General features: G+C 47.4%; 1 long non-coding RNA gene across 1 annotated transcript; it reads left to right on the top strand.

Moving 5' to 3' along the window:
* The first annotated feature begins 378 nt into the window (after positions 1-378).
* Positions 379-10,696, top strand: LOC124510217 (uncharacterized). The gene is made up of 4 exons (XR_006961646.1): positions 379-561; positions 3,420-3,488; positions 5,248-6,014; positions 9,800-10,696. It is a non-coding gene; the product is annotated as an uncharacterized LOC124510217 (long non-coding RNA).
* Positions 10,697-11,722: the final 1,026 nt, after the last annotated feature.

Genomic DNA, 11,722 nt, shown 5'->3' with positions numbered 1-11,722 from the left:
AGCACAGAACTGTGCTTTGGTGACTTGGAAAACGAAGAAGGTAAAGGATGTTGTTTATGTCCTTTGGTTTAGGGACAGGTTATTAATGAGTGTGAAATACTGTCTTAGATTATCAGTGAGTCAAGGAGCCAAAGCTAACTTCAAAGCTTACTTTACTTGGTCGTGAGAAGATGCTGATATACTTTCTATTTGCATATTCATATATGCATATTTGCGTATTCATGCACACATTCATGCACGCAAGATGAAGAATATATCCCCTGTGTGTACAGACTTAACCACGTGCACTTGCTCTAGGCAACTTAGGCAAACAGGATGCACACTCACAATCGACAAGCATCAAACACCAGAAGCTGCTCCTGGCACAGCCCGATCACAGACCAGCATCTCTGACTTTTCTGTTTGCCGGGCTTCCGTCTGGCTCCTGATGCCTGCGTTTTCAGGGTGTTTCGCTTCCATTAAGATTCTGAGGACACCAGCGGCCTGGAGGCTGGCTCGGTTTTCTAGAAGACCCATGGCTGGGGCTCCCTCTACGCCCCTGCGGCCGCCCTGTGGAACAAGGTGAGGGCTGTCACTGGCGGGGCGGTGGTTGGGGAGCGCACATGTTCCACTGCGCTCGGAACACGCAAGCTCTCAGCCCAGCCCGCACAGGGCCGTGTGGGCACAGCAGCCTCTGATGTGTCTCAACTCTGGAAACCCTGACTTTTCAGGCTGTGTCAGAGCCTCCCCCAAACAAAGTGACCAGGCTTGCAGCCGCGCCAGGAGACGAAAGCCCCAGGCAGCAGGCAGCTGCTGGCGAGTGTGTTCCCGGATGGAGCAGCCCTGGGGGTCGTTTGGAGGACGACAATGGGGCTTGGGCTCAGGGACAATTCTGGGAGTGGGGTGGGGTGGAGGGAGTACTCTGGGCACACTGAGCAGCGGAGATTCAGTCACACACCTGATGACAACTTCTTGCTAATTGCTTGCTAGCTTCATTCAAATGATCTTTCCATGGAATGGGCCCAAAGGTTTTGCTTGCTTGTTTTTTTTAATATGAAATTTATTGTCAGATTGGTTTCCATACAATACCCAGTGCTCATCCCCAAAGGTGCCCTCCTCAATACCCATCACCCACCCTCCCACCCCCCATCAACCCTCAGTTTGTTCTCAGTTTTTAAGAGTCTCTTATGCTTTGGCTCTCTCCCTCTCTAACCTCTTTTTTTTTTTCTTCCCCTCCCCCCTAGACTTCTGTTAAGTTTCTCAGGATCTACATAAGAGTGAAAACATATGGTATCTGTATTTCTCTGTATGACTTATTTCACTTAGCATAACACTCTCCAGTTCCATCCACGTAGCTACAAAAGGCCATATTTCATTCTTTCTCATTGCCACGTAGTATTCCATTGTGTATATAAACCACAATTTCTTTATCCATTCATCAGTTGATGGACATTTAGGCTCTTTCCATCATTTGGCTATTGTTGAAAGTGCTGCTATAAACATTGGGGCCCAAGTGCCCCTATGCATCAGCACTCCTGTATCCCTTGGGTAAATCCCTAGCAGTGCTATTGCTGGGTCATAGGGTAGGTCTATTTTTAATTTTTTGAGGAACCTCCACACTGTTTTCCAGAATGGCTGCACCAGTTTGCATTCCCGCCAACAGTGCAAGAGGGTTCCCATTTCTCCTCATCCTCGCCAGCATCTATAGTCTCCTGATTTGTTCACTTTAGCCACTCTGGCGTGAGGTGATATCTGAGTGTGGTTTTGATTTGTATTTCCCTGATGAGGAGTGAGGTTGAGCATCTTTTCATGTGCCTGTTGGCCATCTGGATGTCTTCTTTGGAGAAGTATCTATTCATGTTTTCTTCCCATTTCTTCACTGGATTATTTGTTTTTTGGGTGTGGAGTTTGGTGAGCTCTTTATAGATTTTGGATACTAGCCCTTTGATATGTCATTTGCAAATATCTTTTCCCATTCCGTTGGTTGCCTTTTAGTTTTGTTGATTGTTTCCTTTGCTGTGCAGAAGCTTTTTATCTTCGTGAGGTCCCAATAGTTCATTTTTGCTTTTAATTCCCTTGACTTCGGAGAATAAACCTAACCAAAGATGTAAAAGATCTGTATGCTGAAAACTATAGAAAGCTTATGAAGGAAATTGAAAAAGATATAAAGAAATGGAAAAACATTCCGTGCTCATGGATTGGAAGAATAAATATTGTTAAAATGTCAATACTACCCAAAGCTATCTACACATTCAATGCAATCCCAATCAAAATTGCACCAGTATTCTTCTCGAAGCTAGAGCAAGCAATCCTAAAATTTGTATGGAACCACAAAAGGCCCTGAATAGCCAAAGTAATTTTGAAGGAGAAGACCAAAGCAGGAGGCATCACAATCCCAGACATTAGCCTCTACTACAAAGCTGTCATCATCAAGACAGCATGGTATTGGCACAAAAACAGACACATAGACCAATGGAATAGAATAGAAACCCCACAACTAGACCCACAAAAGTATGGCCAACTAATCTTTGACAAAGCAGGAAAGAACATCCAATGGAAAAAAAGACAGTCTCTTTAACAAATGGTGCTGGGAGAACTGGACAGCAACATGCAGAAGGATGAAACTAGACCGCTTTCTTACACCATTCACAAAAACAAACTCAAAATGGATAAAGGACCTGAATGTGAGACAGGAAACCATCAAAACCCTGGAGGAGAAAACAGGAAAAAACCTCTCTGACCTCAGCCGCAGCAATTTCTTACTTGTTTGTTTTTAAACATACAGTTGAAATAAACAAGAAGAGCTAAATTTTTCAAGCCCCCTCTCTGTCCATTCCCCCAACCTCACTCAAATAGGACTTCTCTCCCTTTCACCCCAGGGCTAATTTGGAGGCATCTACAGTGCTTGCCATCCTTGGTCTTGCAAATCAGTTACAGTCACGTGATGACTCCGTTGCTTCAGTGCCCTGTTCTGATTGGGCCACCTGCTCTGAGGTCTGGAGGCAGCGCAGAGCTTGGCCCCAAGGGTCTCAAATATCAAATGTAGAACCAAGGACGCCCACACTCGCACCTTCCCCCTGCCCACTCCCAGTGACTGGCAACCTGCATTGGTCACACTCTGGGAAGGGAATTTTGCCAGATCTTGTAAATGTGTTTTGAATAGATGAGGCCAGATAGGTAGAGCACACAGCATGGCATGGGCTTCAAAGAGGTGTTGTGTCTCTAGCCTGCCCATTTTGCAACGTGAGAGCTAGAAATAAGTTCCCCTCTGATGGTTTGCTGGGTAAAATCCTTGAGGACAGGGGATATGGTGTGTTCCACTGTATCTCACAGTGGTGTGTGTTGCCTGATGGTCAGCAGAGGTTGGTAGAATGACTGATTAGCTCCTGGCTGTGTGGTGGCACATTAGTCTGTAACGTACCTACTCTTTCCAACTCTAGATGGGAAGGAAGGATCAGCAGGAAATGTACCAGGAAAGGCAACAAGAAATCAAAGCATCTACTCAAAAGGTAGGATTTGCAGTAAGTCATGAAGGTCTAATACTGTACTTTTGTTAAAGGGCCGATGTCCACCCTATTTGTGCTGGACGAACACGGAGAGGGACAGCAGTCACAGAGAAAGAAGGACTTTGGGGTTAGATGTCTATTATAAATGGAGGAAGCTTGGGTTTCAGCAATAGAAAAAAGTGTGGCTGATGATGAACTCTAGTTTGGGCATCTTTGGGTGCCTCTAAATGAAAAATTATATTCTGGGGACCCGGAAAGCACTGTAGGAGTCAGAGTGGGTGAAACCTCATCAAAAGCAGTTTCATATTCTCACCCTGAATCTCACTGGAAGGTTAGGTGGGTGGAGGACTAGATGTCAGCTCAGGATGAGCTCTGCTATCTTGGTGAGCTGTGCTGTGGCACCAGGGCACCTCCTTAGGGCCTGCACCACACCCCCATTTGGGTGGTGCTGAATTTTCCTTCTTTCAGGAGCTAGCAGGATTCAGGCCAGGTGCCCAAAAATATTGTCACTACCCTTTCACTGAAGCTCTCATTCTCTTTGACCACCCACTCAGTGTTCTTGCTGTGGGTTCATTAGGTAGGTCTCTTTTGGTTCCAAGTGACAGAAACCCAACTCAAATGGGCTTACACTGAGAGAGAGAGAGAGAGAGAGAGAGAGAGAGAAAGAGAGAGAGAAGGGAAGGGAAGGGAAGGGAAGGAAATGTTATGACTTCCATAACTTGTAAAACATAGGAGTAGGACTCCAAGATTAAGGCCCTGCTGGATTCAGATACTCAGATGATGATATCACCAAGAATCTGTCTTGGCCCATCTCTCAGCTCCAATCACTGGGGCCAGTGGGATTCATGGTTTTAATGACTGGTCAGGAGGGCATCTAGGTGGGATCAGCTGCAACTGAACCACTTGGACAGAGAGGGAGGGCAGGTGGTCCCTCGAAGAAAATTGGATTGTTGTTACCAACTATGGGGCAGTGGGGTGGGGGGGCAAGTTTAGATTTCAGTGGGCAAGTACCGTCACTCTATAAGGATTTTTGCATCCTTCCTACATGTAAGTGGTCCTATAGAAACCCTTCTCTCTGCCTAAGCCTTAAGGGCTGGGCTCCTAAGTTGGGTCTCCCCATTTCCACTCCCTTCACGGTTCCATTATGAGAGCTGGATGTTGGTGGTTTTTGTTTTGTTTTGTCTTTTGTTAGAAATTTGGATATTTTCTCGTGGAGGGAAATCATCCAGAGGGCAAATACCATTTCACTTTTTCCAGTCCAGCAAAATAATCAAGAAATCCAATCGCTACTCCTAGATGGGGACAAATGTGAAGTTGCTAAAACCAATTACCTTGGGGACAAAAGAACACGATAGATTTGTCTGAATTGAACTAAAATGTCACATGGTTTGAGCCACATCGCCAGAGAGGTCAGGGTGTTCTCAGCCTGCTGTGGGACACAGCTGACCTTGACTGATATAGGGAGAATAGAGGTTTTGGCCCTTGCTCTGCCACTAGCAACCTGAAGGAGGCTAACTAACTCACTTTTTTCCCTGGTCCTCAGTGTTCTCCTTAGGTTTGGGGCAAGGTGTTTTCTCTCTGGTATAGTCCATTCCCTTCGTAGCAGCTGATTTTTAGCTGATAGTTCAAATCCTTAATGATATGGGTTGTACCTTCCCCAAGTTTTAGGTGGCAGAATTTAGGATTAAAATAAAACTAAGAAGCTTTCTGCCTGATTCAAGAGGAGTGTCAGAGTGACAATAACATTTAACCTTCCTTTCAGGATGAGAGGTGCCACATGGCACATGGATATTTTAGCGTGGACTGGACTTAGTTTCTTGGGACACAATCAACTATCAGGTGTCCACTGACTTTGTGCACGAAACTGCCTACCAATGCAAGAAGATGCCCCCTGCATGCCTGAAGCGTTGAGAACATGAGGCAGGAAAGGAGACATCCACGCACGAGAAACCTGTGACTATAACATTTTTAATATGTAATTGCTCTGTGAGATTTTATTTTTGGAAATGCTATGCCACCAGCCAAGAGTTGCTCAGTGTGGCTTGGGAAGGTTCTTCTCCTCAGATTTCCAGCTGGACAGACAATGAGGAGGTCATGCTGCATGGTCACACTGTGTGAAGCCCAAGGGCAGGGTCTGTGCCAAGGGCACATGGTGGATGCCGAGTGAACACATGAACATGTGGGCGAGCAGAGAGCTGAGTGCTAAGAGGTATTCCAGCTCCCATGATTGTGAACACAGGGATCTCCCACCTGGAAGGAAAACTCCACACAGGTACAGGAGGATCTGAAAAAATGGACAACACAAAAATGTGCGTCTGTAAGCTGGAGAGAGGGGCTGTGGGGCAGGAGAGATTTCGGATGGAGATGTTACGAGGCTTCGCTTCTGCCCTGGAGGCCTTGTGTGAAAGGAAGCGCTCTCTGCTGCCCTCTGACCACTTCCTCAGGACCCGCTTCACCCTGTGGAGCTGCAGCTGGAAGTGAATCAACCCAGGGAGTGCTAGGAAAACGAAGCTGCTTTAGTGACCACAGGTACTGGCTCATCGGCATCTTTCTTCTCTGCGCCTGTCCCCACAGGTTCCCCCCTGCCCTGCGTGGTGCAGCGGTTAACCGGAGCGCATCCGGGCAAGAGGTCACACACACACACACACACACACACACACACACACACGATGCGCACATGGCAGGCTGCAGGTGTGGGAGGAGCACTCACCTCACAGCCATGAGGAAGGTGCAGAGCTGTGAGGTAAGGGAATTCAGAGCTGCACAGTGAAAGACCTTTAATCCCACAGCTGAAATCCATCCCCCGCCCCCACCTAGAGGATCAGAGTCTGAGAAGGGCCAGACCCAGGGCTGAGATCTCCCTTTCTTTACAGTCAAGTAACCGTGGTAAGGGAGCCATGCAAGTGTAAGCTCAGTGTAGGGCGGAGGGTGCTCCTGGGTTCGATTACAGTGAAGAAGCTGATTCAGCCATCTGTCAGTGGCTGCCTGGGGATGCATTCAGGTCTCAGTGTGTGTTCAAACCAGCTCTGTGGGGGGAAGGACCGAAGAGATGTGGACAGCAAGATGCAAAGGTTAACCTCTGTAGTGGTGATGGGGGCGGGTTTCTGAAGCTGGCAATCAAAGGGCAGGCAGGCCCGCCTCCACAGCAGTGAGACGGGGCAGGAGACAGCTGGGAGGTGCCTGGGTAGGCTCGCCCGGCACCTGTCCTCCGGCTGCCTCAGGGGCACAGGCACAGGTGCCAGGGCATGACACAGGGAGGAGAGCCTGGGGCAGGTGAGCGAGACTTAGAAGACAGGAGTGTGCAAAGCAGGGCCTGAGCGGAAGAGGAGGGGACATGTGGGCAGGGATTCTGGGATAGGGGATAGGGGAACAAGTCTCCATTCCTGGATGGCACTGGGTCATGGGCGCTGGAACTGGTTTAAATCTAGACTGGGGTGGGGAGGGGGGGGCACCTGGGTGGCTCAGTTGGTTAAGCATCTGACTTTGACTTCGGCTCAGGTCATGATCCCACTGTTTCTGAGTTTGAGCCCCATATTGGGCTCTGCACTGACAGTGCGGAGCCTGCTTGGGATTCTGTCTTTCCCTCTGTCTCTCTACCCCTTCTCCCCAGCCTCTCAAAAAATAAGTAAGTAAATAAATAAACTTTAGATCCAGGCTCTGCCACTTAATAGTTGTGTGTGTAATTTTGGAAAAATTATTTAACCTTTCTGAGCTTTAGTTTCCTTATCTACCGGTGATGATATTTATTGGCTTATTTTGAGGAGTCAGCATGAGAATCCACATAAGGGTCTGCTTCAGTGTCTGGACATAATGGATACTCTATAAACATGACTACTCAGCTACTTTGTAAACGGTCCTGGGGCACCAGGTAGCTGTGTGTTGGTAAGAACAGGGAATGAAGGTAGAGCAGGATCTGCAGCGGAAGTCACATGAGTACAGGTCTCCTGTTATTTCATGTCTGGAAGGTGGACTGGTCCCAGAGCTCAGCCAACGGTTCACCGCCTGTAACATGCAATATGTTTTGGGAAAGGGATGGGTTCTGAAGCCAGTGGTCACCAGAGCTGGGGGTGGGCTGCCCTCTGCAAATTCTGTTGTACCGGGCCTGGTGCTCCTGACGTGTCGACTCAGGGTTGGCCAGGCTGCAGCATGTCAAGAGGAGCCGGATGGCACTGGGCAGTAAGGCTTTCCCTGTGTTCCTGTATGGCTTGATTTTTGTCAATTGCAACTGATTTTCTAGGATTCAGGTTCATGTTTCGGTGGAATGGGCATGAAATCCATTTCTGGCTGATTTCTTGTCGCAGTGGCTTTCAGCATGTCAGCTTTAACATTCTCTATGACTCCTGCTTCTGGACTAGCGGGGGTCTCATGCAGCTGGTCATGATGGTGTGCAAGCACTTCCCTGTGGCTAATGAGCCCCCACTCTCTCACGTTGTTCTTCCATCCAATCTTTCCAATCTCCTCCCTTTCACCAGTGTTCAGCCTCCCTTTCCTCACGGACCCTTTATTTTCCACCTTTGTGCCTCTTTCTCTTCCATTCTTCTGCATCTACTTTTCCTGTCCGTCTTTTGATCTATAAACCAACCTCTTGCTCACCATGGAACCATCGTCTTTGGGGCTAAAAGGGAGCTCAGAAATACCTTGTGCAGCTGCCTGCCCCAAATCTCTGTCAAGGCATCAGTGACTCTGTCAAGGCATCCAGTGCTTAGACATCCCCTGGAATGGGGAACTGATCATAGCCTGGGGTGGCTCATTCTGCATTTTTAGCACTTGGACTGTTGGCACAGTGGCAATCCACTGATGGAAGAAGTTGTCTCCCTGCCCTTGAGGAACTTGGAGTCTAGTGGAGCAGAACCTTCCACTGTTTGGTTCTAGTTCTACCCCATCAGGTATATATAGACAAGCAATACTCAGGAAATATTTACTGAACATTTCCTGTGCATCAGTCTCTAGGCTAGAGATTGCAGATTGCAAAACTGACAAAGAAAAAAGTGTCCCATTAGTGAAGATGCTTGAGTCTAGGAAATAGGAGAGATTCCCAGTGACTTTCTGTGTTGTGTTACAATAGACAGGCTGTGGGTACCTTGAGGATGGAGGGATTCATTGTACCCAGGGAAGGCTTTCACAAACTGGCTATTGTCTGAACTGACTTTGGAAGGAAGAGTTCACCAGGAAGACAAAAGGACATTGCGGGCAGATGATATTCCCAGGTGTAATTTGGAAATATTGGGCTAAGCTAAGCAGCTAGAATAAGATAAAATAGGATTAGCTGTGAATGAAAGGGAACAACCCAAGCAATGGGCTGGAATGATGGAGAAACCCCAGGAAAAGGGCATGAAAATCACATGTAACATGATATGGGAACCACACACAGTGTGGTGCAGTGAGGTCTGGCAGCAGAAACCCTGAAGAGTGGAGGTGTGGGCTGGGCAGGGAAATCCTCCTGGAAGGACAGCCTTGTTGGGCTCTCATGTCCTCTTCTGTCAATAGAGGAGTTGACAATACCTGGGCTGCCTGTCTGGAGGTGAGGTTGAGGAGAAGGGGAAGGTGGGGTCTGGGAAGCCTCAGTGCCTGGAATACAGTGCCTTGCGGGGGCAGGGGGTATAGCTAATGGTTGAGAGTGTGGCTTCACAGGAAAGTAGATGTTATAAAAACAGGAGGGGCATGGAAGGGTGGGGTGGGTGGTAGTGTGGAGATTGAGAAGTGAGAAGGAAGACCTTCAGCTTAGAATTCAGGTTCCCTAGAATGACAAGGCAGGATTTTGGTGTTATGTTCTGGGGGAGGGGAACTTTCTTGTCAAAGGTTCTTAAGGCGTGTGAGCATCTGAGGGGACCGGAGGACAGCTCAGGGAAGAAGAGAAGGCTAAAGAGTGACAGTGTGGTCTGGTGGAAGGACCTGAATTCAAATCTAAGCTCAGCCACTTCCTCAGTCCATCAACTTTTCTTAATCATTTGGAAATGGAAGTAACGGTACTTATCTTAGAAGGTGGCTTGAGGGGGCGCCTGGGTGGCGCAGTCGGTTAAGTGTCCGACTTCAGCCAGGTCACGATCTCACGGTCCGTGGGTTCGAGCCCCGCGTCGGGCTCTGGGCTGATGGCTCAGAGCCTGGAGCCTGTTTCCGATTCTGTGTTTCCCTCTCTCTCTGCCCCTCCCCTGTTCATGCTCTGTCTCTCTCTGTCCCAAAAATAAATAAACGTTGAAAAAAAAAATCTAAAAAAAAAGAAGGTGGCTTGAGAGGCAAATACGAGAATGTATAGAGTGCCTGGAATATAGTAGTCTCGAGATAAATGTTTCTTTCCTTCTCCTCTTCCCCACCAGCCATCCCAACACAACAGTGGGTCAGCATTTTGACTACGAGGGCCAGGAAAGGCTGGTGGGGATTTGAGGGAATATGAAGACAGCAGGGACATCCCACCCACCGAGGCACTCCTTAAGGAGCTGTGCCATGGTCACAGGTATGTCTATGCACCCTCCATGGTGCTTTGCATGAACTGGTGCTCAGGAATGTAGAGATAGAATTGGACAGAAATAAATGCTGTTTTTTCCTGTCCAGGTATTTACAACATGGTGGGGCAGTGGTCAGGAGACAAGACAGGTTTGCCGTAGTCTCGGGAGAATCCTCTCACCGCTGGAGCTCAGGCCCACATCAGTGAAATAAAGGGCATAGCAGGATGATCGCCACATTATTCAAGCCATGCGATTTGAGAGCCGTGTAAAGGCTTGGGGTTGGTACGACAGTATTGCAGCTGGTTTGCAAACAAGGCTCAGAAGTGAGAGCCTCATTTGTAGATTGACACACTGGTCCTGAACTCAGGGCTCTTCACTCACTGGACTGAGGTTGACCTCTTCCTGTTGTCCGAAGGCCCAGGCAGCAAACATATTCCAGACTCAGAGGCTGTGTGCCAAAGGTTGCCCCTCCTGAGACCCTGAGGATGGAAGGCTCTCGAGGTATCCAGCTGCACAGCCCTCCCCAACATCTGCTAGACACCCAAAGGAAGCAGTGGGTGACAAAAACAACGACTTTGACATTTGAGTCAGTCTTTGGTGCATCTGCCTTTCCCACAAACCCACCATGACATGTGTTTTTGCGATGAAGCTTTTCAAACATCAATAAGGGGTTCATAAAAGAACCCACAAGACCCAGGCATTTCCAATCTTTTTTAAAAAATATTTTTAAAAATATTTATTTTTGAGACACACACACACACACACACACACACACACACAGAGTGTGAGTGGGGGAGGGGCAGAGAGAGAGGGAGACACAGAATCCGAAGCAGGCTCCAGGCTCTGAACTGTCCTCACAGAGGCTGATACGGGGCTCAAACTCATGAACCGTGAGATCATGACCTGAGCCCAAGTCAGTCCCTTAACCAACTGAGCCACCCAGGCATCGGATGGTGTTTTTAATCTTAATAGATGTTGTTTAGGGTGTGTCCCACACCCTGTCCCACCTCCTCACTGCCCTAGAGGCAGCAGGCTCCCAGCCCTATGCACCTGGGGGCGCTACTCATGGAGTAGTCTCAAGCATTCTTGTTTCCTAATCACTTTCACATTTTGCCCTTTTGGGGTTAGAATTGTGGCTCAAATACCAATAGCTGTGTGACCTTAGGCAAGTCACTTAACTTATTTGTGTTAGTTTTTAATCTCATCAACAGATATTTATTGAGTGCCTTTAATACCAGGTTCTATTCTAGATTCTACATTAGCCATTTCCTTTTCCAATGGTCAGAAATCCAGGCAATTTAGTCACTCACATGATTTAGTAACCAATATTTCCAGTGGTTCCAATGTATTATTGTGCTTGCATACAAGGACTCAGAAGAAAAGATGGTCAGTCTGCTTATACTACAAAGCTGTAGTAATCAAAACAGTATGGTACTGGCACAAAAATAAACACATAGATCAATAGAACAAAATATAGAGTCCATAAATAAACCCACACTTGTATTGTCAATCTACAACAAAGGAGGGAAGAATATACAGTAGGGAAAAGAATATACAGTCTCTTCAATAAATGGTAAAATTGGACAGCTACCTACAAAAGAATGAAACTGGACAACCACTTTCTCACACCATACCCAAATATAAACTCAAAATGGATTAAAGACCTAAATGTGAGACCGAGAAAATAAATAACCCAATTAAAAATGGGCAGAGGACCTGAATAGACATTTTCCAAAGAAGACATACCAATGGCCAACAGACATATGAAAAGGTACTTAATATCATCAGGGAAAT

The sequence above is a fragment of the Lynx rufus genome, unplaced genomic scaffold (assembly GCF_022079265.1).
Source record: "Lynx rufus isolate CCGP_SWC_20201006 ecotype Redwood Valley unplaced genomic scaffold, mLynRuf1.p SCAF_15, whole genome shotgun sequence".
NCBI lineage: Eukaryota > Metazoa > Chordata > Mammalia > Carnivora > Felidae > Lynx > Lynx rufus.
Note: the sequence above shows the minus strand (reverse complement) of the source record. Positions and strands in the feature narration are given on the sequence as shown.